Raw genomic sequence first — 11,605 nt, forward strand, 5'->3', positions numbered from 1 at the left:
TTTAGGATTTTCATATTTTTGATGAGAGATTGTATTTTATTGCATGGAGAGCCTCTCTACATCCCAGTATGTAAGAGATGTTGTAATGTCTGTCATGTCTTTTAAATATTTTGGCTTGGTCAAATTACAATAAAAAATAAATAAATAAACAAAATTGAGGAAAAATTGTCAATTTATCATTGATGGCTTTTCGGCTCTAGAAAACACATGGTTTTTTCCAATGGTGTGTATATATATATATACTACCATCCTAGAGCCATATTAAATCTGAATCTACTGAGGGTCAAGAGATATCAAATCTCTTGAGGTGAAAACTCTCTAAATTTATAATATTTTAAGTTTTAATATATCTATCTTAGCCAAGGTATATTATAATCAACATAGATATATTTTAACTCTAGATTTACTAAGCACCAAGAGGGATCAAAACTCTTATTATGAAAACATATTTTTGAGTGAAATCCCGAAGAAATATTTTCACCTCAAGAGATTTGATTTATCTTGGCTCTTGGTAGATTCAGAGTTAAGATAGATTTATAATGGTTTTGAGCAACACAATAATAACATGTTTAAACTATAACAAAAATTTTATTTTCACTCATTATATATATATATTGAGAAGCTTACATATCAATTCCATATAAAATATTGAAGGAATTACAAATCTCCTCATATCTTGAATTAGAAAGCACCTATTAATAAAATAAGAAATCTTTTCTTTTTTCTCTCTCTTTAAATTATTACTTTTATTTTAGTTCGTATAAAATTATGTTATTTAATATGGACATTGAAATATTCTATTTATTGTTAACAAAAAAAGCAAACAAATATATTGTTACCAGGGCACTTAGAGAACAGAAGCCCTCCATGGCTCTTTCAAAATGATTTTATTCTCTCTTAATTATTATGGGGGTGGGGGGATCCTCCAAAGTCATTTCCCTCAAATGACAGGCGCATAAATACAAACCCATATTATCCCGCTTCAAGATATAATCGTTCTAGGTCTGAAGGCTAGAGAAGCCATTTGGTACATGTGCTCGGGTTGTTTTTCCTAAAAAGTGGAGTTTCTTGGTGTGTCAAGAGGATTACTCTCCATATGGAACCTGAAATTTGCATTGTTTCAAGCCTTCTTCTCATCATTTGGTATCATCCTAAAAGGGTTTATAAGAGGTTTCCCTCCTCTAATCAAGTTAGTAAATTGTTATGTCCCTATTTTGAAAGGAGAGACTTTTGGGATCAAATCCAATATAGTGGATTACTATCAGACCCCTCTCTCTTCTTAACATGAGATTTAAACTTCAATACCTCAGTAGGGGAGTCTTGGGGGTCCCAAGCTTGCTCATATCCTTTCGCAACTTATTTTTCAGATATGCTGCAACATTATAGGCTCTGTGATGTTGCTCTTATTCCATTAGCTTGAATTATAACTCTCAAACAAAAGAGTTCAGTTGGGGAGAACATTGAGGACTTCCAAAGATTGAATATCAAGGTAACTGATATTCCATAGGGGCATTTGATTGATGTCTTCTTAGGGAATTTAAAGGATAACATCCAAAAAGAGGTTCGTCTTTGGGAACCTAAGTCATTGGAGAATGCATTTAGGGTGGCAAGAAAAGTTGAAAGAAAAATTATGGAAACAAGGAGGTCTACCACTCACAACTATAAACATGGAAGTATTGTTTCTCCTACCTTCCCACAACCTACAAGGTTAACACCACAATAAATGGAGGAAAAAAAAAAGAAAAAGGGTTGTGTTACAGTTGTGATAACAAATACGCTAAAGGTAATGAGTGTGCTGAGAAGAAATTATTTCACATATATTGTGAAGAGGAGGATGAAACATAACAAGAAACATTGAAAGAAGAAGATATACACCAAAATTCAACCTTAGGGATGAAAAAGAAGAAATGAATCTGACCATATCTTGTAATGCATTGGTGAGAATTACCACTCCTCAAACTCTCAAGATAAAAGGATATATCAAGAAGAAAAAGGTAATAGCGTTGATTGATTCAAGTAGTACTCATATTTTTATTCATTGTAAGATGGCCAAGGAGCTGAATTTCTTTCTATATCTAGCACTAGAGTGTCAAGTGATGGTTGCAAATGGAGGAACTATAAATTGCTCAGGGAAGTGCCATAATATCAATTTAACCATGTATGAATATGTATTTAATAGTCCAATGCTTGTCATTCAAATGGGTGGTGCGGATATTGTATTAGGAGTCCAATGGTTACAAACTTTGGGGATGATAATTTTTAATTTTCAAGAACTTTTCTTGAAATTGTTCTTAGAAGGAAAGGAAATTGAATTAATGGGTATCACAGGAAAAACTTGGAAGATACCAAGCTCTAATGGAATGATTTTTTTTTCAAAAGGGAACAATGAGGGGTAATTGCACAATTATTGTCGCTAGATGTCGAAACATCTAAGTTATCTATTTCTCCAGATCTCCAAAGACTCCTTGATAATCATTCCAAGGTATTTGAGACCCCCAAAGGTCTCCCATCTATTCACGATCATGATCATGCTATTCATTTGATTCCAATAAGTGTTCCTGCAAACTATAGACCTTACAGATATCCCTATGCTCAGAAGAGTGAAATTAAACATATGGTTGCAAAAATGCTAGAGGTAGGTATAATTCAACCTAGCTAAAGTTATTTTTCTTCTCCAGAAGTATTGGTGCACAAGAAGGATGGATCATGGTGTATGTTTCTGGATCATAGAGAGCTCAACAAGATCACTATTAAAGATAATTTTCCCATTCTTGTCATTGATTAATTACTGGATGAACTACATGGAGTAGTTTACTTCACCAAGATGGATATTCATTCCAGATATCATAAAATAAAAATGAAGATAGAATACATTTTGAAAACAACATTTAGAACTCATGAAGGCCATTATGATTTTTTGGTGATGCCTTTTTTCCTTACTAATGCCCCTTCCAGATTTCAAGGTTTGACTAATTCCACTTTCAAACCCTTTGGTAGAAAATTTGTGTTACTATTTTTTGATGATATACTAATCTATAACAAGTCTTGGAAATACCATGTTTAACATGTTGACAGGGTGCTTAAACTATTGGAGGATAAACAATTGTATGCAACACTCTCCAAATGTTTCTTCGGGGTACAAGAAGTGGAATATTTGGGTCATATTATATCCCATGAGGGTGTTAAGGAATACTCTTGCAAAATTAAAGCCATCAAGGAATGGAAAATCCCCACAAGCTTAAGGTGTCTTCGAGGATTTATCGGGTTGACAGGGTATTAGTTCAAGTTGGTTAAGAATTATGGGAATATAACAACACCTATAACAACATTATTTAAGAAAGATGCATTTTTTTGGACTTTGGAAGCAAGACCTTTGAACATCTCAAAGAGGCAATTTTTTGAGCTCTGGTATTAGCTACACCAGACTTCGCAAAAACCTTTATTGTGGAATGTGATGCCTCAGACAGGATTAGTGTTGTTTTAATGCAAGAAGGAAGACCCTTTTCTTTTGAAATTCATCCAATCAAGGGAAAGTATTTACAAAAAACTATTTATGAGAAGGAAATGTTGGATATCCTACATGAACTAAAGAAATGGTGCCCTCAGCTAATGGGAATACACTTCAAGGTAAAAACGTATCATGTTAGTCTTAAGTACTTCTTGGACAAAGATTATCTTTAGAAAAGCAACGAAAGAGGGTCACAAAGATGTTGGGTTATGACTTTGAAAAAATCATCTACAAAAAGGTGAAGCAAAATGTTCTTGCAGATGCACTCTTAACAAGGGATGAGGATGTGAAAACATTATTCTGTGTCATTTTTGTTATCCAACCTGATTGGATAACTAAAGAAAGGGAGGAATGGAAGAATGATGATGAGGTATGGACACTCATTCAAAAGTTACAATAATATCCTAGTGCATATTATTCATTTATTTGGAAAAATGATTCACTGTGGTACAAAGATCGCTTATATCTATGTAATAACTCCCAATTTAAACAAAAGGTTCTTTTGGAATTCCACAACTCTCCTATAGGAGGGCACTCAAGATTTTTAAAAACTTACCGCAAGGTCAAGATGGATTTTCTTTTGGATTGCCTTAAATTCAATATTCAATAGTTTGTGGCAGAATGTGTATTTTGCCAACAAAATAAAGTTGAGATAGTTAAGAGCCTCGGTCTTTTACAACCATTAGAAATTCCAAGTCAACATTGGGAAGAGGTCTCAATGGATTTTATCACAGGTTTATCCAAGGCCGAAGGAAAGAATGTCATCATGGTGGTAGTTGATAGAATTACCAAGTATGCACACTTTTATGCACTATTTCATCATTTCAAATCCAATATAGTAGTTATTGCATTTGTGGAAATAGTTCAAAAGTTGCATGGAAACCTAAAGATTATTGTAAGTGATAGAGATCCCATTTTCACAGGATTTTTTTGGATAGAATTATTTTCTTGTCTTGGTACTCAACTAGCTCATAGTTCATCTTATCATTGTTAATTGGATGGGAAAAATAAGATAGTGAACAAAAGTTTGGAAGGATATCTTCGTTGCTTTGTATCTGATAAAAAAAAACAATGGATAAAGTGGTTACCCCTATTAGAATGGTGGTATAACACTCCCTTCCAAAACACAATAGAAATAACCCCATTTATGGTGCTTTATGGATTTCATCCACCGTCTATCACATCATCTTTAAGAGAAAACTCTAAGGTTCAAGTAGTGCAAGATCACATCGAGCATCAACAACAAGTTCTCCAACTCTTAAAGGATAACTTGACTTTGGAACATAATCGAATGAAACAATAAGAAGATAAACATTCTAGTGAGAGAAGTTTTGATAAGGGTGATTCATTAATTTTATGACTACAACCATACAAAAAAAAATTCTTCAAGCAAGCTAAGAAGCATAATAAATTATCACCAAAGTACTATGTCCCTTACAAGGTGTTGCAAAATATTGGTACTATGGCATACAAATTGGAGCTACCTGCACCCTCGTGAATACAATCAATTTTCCATGTTTCATGATTAAATAAGGTTATAGGTGACAAGCTCCCAGTTTGAACTATATTTCCAGAACTTGACAAGGAAGGAAATATCATATTAGATCCTGAAGAAATCACAAAAACAAGAATTTCAAATCTACAAAACATATCAATTTCAAAGTATCTCATTAAGTGGAAGAACTTACCTGCTGAAGGCTCCACATGGGAGGATGAGTATTTTATTTAGAAGCATCTAGAACTACTAAAGCATTGAGGAAAACAATTTTTTGAAGGAGAGGGGCATGTTAGGTCCCTATAATACTAGTGTAGCCCCCATATTGTTATTTTTGTTCCCCATAGAAGTCCACTATTGTTATTGTTGTTCCTTTATATTATTATTATTATGTAGGATCTAGTTATATTGTTACCCCTTAGAATCCTATATTTACCAAGGAGGTTTTGTCATTTGAATCATCCAAGAATTTTTCATTTATGTAATGTAAAATGATGTTTCTCCCTCGAAGAGGCTTATTTCCAAGTTGTTGATCGATCTTTTGTTTTGTTTTCTTATTTGGTTACATAATAAGGACTAAAAGGTTTTACTGTGGGATTCTCTCCTACGGTTTTATTTCTAGCCTATACACTATTTACTTATTTATCAAAATATATAACCAATACAAATACTATATATATATATATATATATATATATATATAGAGAGAGAGAGAGAGAGAGAGAGAGATATAGAGGAATAGTTCCAACAAAACATTCACCGTAACTTGAACACTATTCAATACCTGCAATAAACCCATATTGCTAAAATAATAGTTTTTTTATGATAAATATATTTGTTTTCTTTCCTCGCTCAATTTGTTTCTATCATGTAAAATTTCACAGTTAGTTCAACCAAATCTTTTATAGATTTTTTCCTTTACATCAAACCTATGTTCCTGCACTAATATATATTTTATGTACAACTTCTACTGCAAAATCCACAGTTAATCCATATGAAATATTCCTTCTATACAATTTCTTCTATTGACAGTCACATCTACACACACAGAGTTTTTAACCTACATTTATCTGAGTCATTTTTGAAAAAGGTTAAAGGCCTCTACATTCCACCCGACCTTTAACCACTTATCCACTGGTCCCCCCTAAGCTATCCAAAAACCGTCAAGAAAATAAGTATCACACTAGGAGTTTATTTTGTAGCTTTATACCTCCTAAACCCTTAGTAGTGTCCTATTAAATTCTCTTGGTTCTACTAGTCTTTTTCTCCCACTGGTATTTATTTTTCAAGAACTATCTTTACCTCCCACAAATCTTGATTCATAGATTCGACACCATGGAATTTATCTCTAGCCATATAATATATTATGGTCTGTTAATTTGTCTTTATTATCTTTTTCTCCCATAATAAAATAAGAGAAGGTGGATTCTTTTTTGTTTTATTTCTGCCTTACTAGGCTCAACCAACTCCAACTGTTTTTCTTGAAAATTAGGGGCTAATCTCTCATGTTAGCCTTTAACATTTTCCTCAAAGGTTTAACAACATAATATAATTTCCTTATTCATATTTTCCAAAGAATATTTATACTATACTATTCATCACATTTCATTTACTTTATTTAATCAAAATTTAAATAAATAAATCATATAGTAATTTCCTTAGGGGTATTACATCTCCCCCCTCCTAAAAAAACATTGTCCTTGGTGTAATTTCATAGGTTCATGTTCATTTGAACAACACTGAGAAAGAGTTTCTCATCTCATATTTCAATCCTAAGGTAGCCTCCTCAGGTCCCAAGTGCTTCCATTGCACTTTAACCTAGGCAATGACTTGATTCTGGAGTATAATCTCCCTTCGATCCAAAATTTGTTGTGGTTCATCCTATACCACATGCCAATAAGTTACATGGTATGGATCATGTACATTCTTTTTTGACAAAGATACATGAAAAAAACTATGAACTTTAACATGTGATGGTAATGCAAGTTGATAACCCACTGGCCTAACTCTGGCCATAATCTCAAAGGGTCCTCAAAACTATGGAGCTAGTTTAGAAACATTTACTAGGCTTAGGGAAATCTTCTTTGGTTTTACATTGATGTAGAAAAAATATCCCACAATGAACTATTTATGTGTTCTTTTGAGCTCAACATAACTCTTATTCCTATCTTGGGTAGCCTTTAAATTTTGCCTAATCTTTTTTTATCATTTCCTCAATTTCTTGCAATTGTTCTGGACCTAACATGAGTCTTTCTTCTAGTTTACACCAATTTAAGGGAATGTGAAATCATTTTCCATGCAAGGCTTCAAAGGGACTCATTTTAAGTGAGGCATGATACCCATTATTGTAGGTAGATTCTACTAGGTTTTGATAATATTCCCACTTAGTGGGTTGGTTCATAATGTACATACGCAACATGCCTTCAACCATCCGATTAACTCTCTCTGTTTGTCCTTCCATTTGTGGATGATAAGAAGTATTGATGCTCAATTGTCTTCCATTTCCAACAAACAAATATTTCCAAAAGTTCGATGTGAACTTTGCATCCCTATATAATATTACTGTCTTTGGTATTCCATGTAGTCGAAATATTTCTCTCACAAAAACATATGCCACTTGTGCAACTTTATAAGTGGAATGTACAAAATAAAGTGAGAAACATAAGTTATTTTCTCCACTATTACAATAATAGAATGGTGATGTTTTCTTGTTTTGGGTAAACCAGTCATAAATCTAGGGATATCACCTCCCATTTCCACTCTGGGATTGGTAGGGGATTCAACAATCCTGTTGGATGCTAGTGCTATGCTTTCACCAATTTCCGTTCTTGACACATTTTCATGAATATTTCCACCTCCCTTGTCATTATAGGCCAACAAAACTCCTTTTTAAGTGCATAAATCATTTTTTGGTATCCCGGGTGTGCTGCATATGGTTTATTGTGGTATTAAGAGAGAATTAACTGTTAACTTTCATGCTCATTTGGAATGTAAAGCTTGTTTTTGCATAACAACAATCCATATTTATTATTTTATTATTATAATTGTCTTCCTTATGTAGTTTCACTTCTCACCTTCTCATAAATTGTTTTATAATTCTAATCACTTATTGCTGCCCTTTTTACTTGTTAAAAAAAAACTGTTTTGATTTTACTCACTCCTATCTCACACAATGACATTGAATTCTTGCTTAAAGCATAAACCACCCTATTCTCTTTCCATTTTATATGCTTTACGTCAAAATCATATTTTCTTAAGAACACCATCCACCTAGCCTGCCTGGCATTTATGTCGGGTTGGATGAAAAAATATTTCATACTAATGTGGTCTATTATTAATGTAAATTTCTTACCCATTAGATAATGGCTCCACATTTTAAGGGCATGTATAAAAATTTCTAACTCTAAGTCATAAATTGCATAGTTTTTCTCATGCTCCTTTAATTTGCAAGACTCATATGCTATCACGTGTCCTCCTTGCATTAATACTCCCCCTAGACCTTCCAAGCATGCATCGGTACACACAAAAAATTATTTATTTGGTTTTTCTATTTGTAAGATGGGTGCCATTGTCAATAAATATTTTAGTCTTTCAAAGTTTTCCTAGCATATTTGAGTCCATTCAAATTTTACTCACTTCTTTCGTAAGGAATTTTTGTCGCTAAAACACCCTCCAAAATTTTTCCTACATCCAAGTTTTGGAGCCTCCTTATAGTCATGCCATGTTTTGGTCATGTTGATCAAGTGTTCATGACTTCCTATGATAATTATAAGTGATGAACTACTTGATTTCACATGCCCAACTCACGATGTCTTCACAAGCACACTTGTTTTAAGCAAGCCCAATAGTTAATGAGTCAAGCATCACAAAATCATTCAGAGTAGTCACTGCGTAGTTCCTAATGAGAGTGGTTGCGTAGTCCCTAAAGATAATGACTGTGTAGTACCCAAAGATAGTTCTTGCAGAGTCCGTATGGACAGTTCTTGCACAGTTCCTAAAGACTGGGACTACACAATCCTTATGGAGAATGACAGTATGAGGTCATCTTCAACATAGAGTGATTGCACTCTTAGTTGAAAATGAGAGTGTTTCTTCAAGTCATTCCATTCACTCTTGTCTCCTAGCTTCCCGACATGCACTAAGAATCCATATCAATCCTAACCTTCATTTCATGTCTGCTCCCTTGTAAAGAGTATAGTTGAGAGCTCATCTTCACATTTATCTTTCACTTTTGATACAACCATGGTTACAAATGCCTCATATTCTAAGTGAGTTTCTCAACCACCTCTTTCACTTTTGCAAGTTTAACTTTTTCTTTCTTTTACTCTTACATGTGTCATGTTCACTTGCTCTATCTTGTGCAAGTTTCACTTTTGCTTGCCTTCATTCTTGCATTTGTCGCTTTCACTTGTTTTCACACATCTTGACACTACAACAAAACTCTGTGATTAGCGTCCCTTTTTGCTTCATTTTTTGCATCTATAGCCCATTTTTGGTACTATTTGTGTCCATTTATCAAATATGGCACAAAACTTGATGCAAAGTTTGTACCGTGTTTTGCACCAAGTCTTACACCAAGTTTAGCATGAGGTATTGTAATAGGTTTCACACCAGGTTTTATGCCAGGTTTTATGCCAGGTTTTATGCCAAGTTTTGTGCCATCCTTTGCACCATGTTTTGCATCAAGTTTGGCACCTAATTTAGTTTCACCAACTTTTGCATCCTCTATTGCATCCACATTTTGCACCTACACTTGCATCAACTTTTGCATCATCTCTTGCATCCTCTTTTGCATCCTCTTTTGCATCTTTTTTTAAATCAGTTTTTGCATCCCCTTTGCGGCAAGTGTTGCATCAAGGTTTGTGTCTAGTTTTGCATCTACTTTTTTTGCATCCACTTTTACATCTTGTTTTTCAACCATATTTACATCCTCTTTTACATCTGTTATTGTGTCCACAATTGCATCCAATTTTCTTGTGCCGTAATTTGCACCTAGTTTGGCACCTCCCTTTACACCCATTTTTGCTTCTAAATTTGCATCCATGATTGCATCTTAATATACATCTAGGTTTTCATCGAATTTTACATCTATTTTTGCATCCCTTTTTGTATCCACTTTTGTGTGAAGATTTGCATCAGGGTTTGTATCTCATATTGCATCTACTTTTGCATTGAATTTTGTTGCATCAACTTTTGCATCCTATTTTTAATCCATTGTTGCACCCATGTTTACCCCCACTTTTGCATCCCTTTTTGCATATTATTTTGCATCTTCATTTGCTTCTTTTTTTCATCTATCATTACATCCACTTTTGTTGTTTGTGCATGTTTTTTACTTACCATTGTACCCATGCTTGTTTCCAATTTTGCATCCATCTTCGCATCCTCTTTTGCATCAAATATTGCATCTATTTTTGCATCCACTTTTGTGTTGGGTTTTGCGTCTCATTTTGTATCTTATTTTTCATATACTTCCATTGCATCCATATTTTGCATCCAACTTTGTTTCTCCTATTGCACCGATGTTTTCATCCACTTTTACGTCCCTTATTGCATCTTGTATTGCATCTAAGTTTGCATCTTTTTTTGTGTCTGTTATTACATCCACTTTCTCATCCACTTTTTTTGTGCCACAATTTGTGCCATATCTTGTGCCTATTGTTTCAACCCACATTTTCTTCCACTTTTTCATCCACATTTGCATCCTATTTTGTGTCCAAGTTTGCATCAAATATTGTTTATGTTTTCTACATCTACTTTTACATCCACTTCTGATGCGTCCAATTTTTCATCTAATTTTGTGTCCACTATTGCACCCATGTTTGGTCCATGTTTACATCCCTTTTTTCATCCAAGTTTTCCTCATTTTTGCATCCAAGTTTGTGTCCTTTTTTGCGTTTGTTGTTGTATCCACATTTGTTTCACCACAATTCATGTTAAGTTTTATGCCTACTATTGCACCCATGTTTTCTTCCACTTTTTCATCCATGTTTACATCATATTTTGTATCCAAGTTTGCATAAACTATTGTATCTACTTTTTCACCCAATTTTGTGTCAATTTTTCTGTCTTGTTTTGCATTTACTTATGTTGTGGCCACTCTTCATCCAATTTTACATCTATTGTTGCCCCCATTTTTTTGTTCACTTTTGCATCCCTTTTCCAACACTCATCATATTTTTTGCATTGATGATATTTCTTATGACATTGAAAATTATAAAAAAATGATGAAAATTTCAATAATTATGATGATGATGCTAATGAAGATGATGATCATGACATGAATTGTGATTATTATGATAATGACAATGATGCTAAAGATGATGGGGTTTACAATGACAATGATGATGACGATGCTGATGACCTTGGACAATATTCCCAATTTTTAAATGTTTTCATGGTCATAATCATAGTCATTATCTTTGGCATCATATTCCAAGTCATCGTCATCTGATCGTCATTATCATTATTTTCATCTTGGTCATCATCAACAACAATAATGGCATGAATGATGATTATGATGTTCATGATGAATATGACAACAGTGATGATAGAAATTACATTAATTATGAAGATGGGGATGACGAAAATTATAACGACGA

The sequence above is a fragment of the Pinus tabuliformis genome, chromosome 6, assembly GCF_031772625.1.
Source record: "Pinus tabuliformis cultivar Carrire ecotype Pingquan chromosome 6, CPIR1, whole genome shotgun sequence".
Lineage (NCBI taxonomy): Eukaryota > Viridiplantae > Streptophyta > Pinopsida > Pinales > Pinaceae > Pinus > Pinus tabuliformis.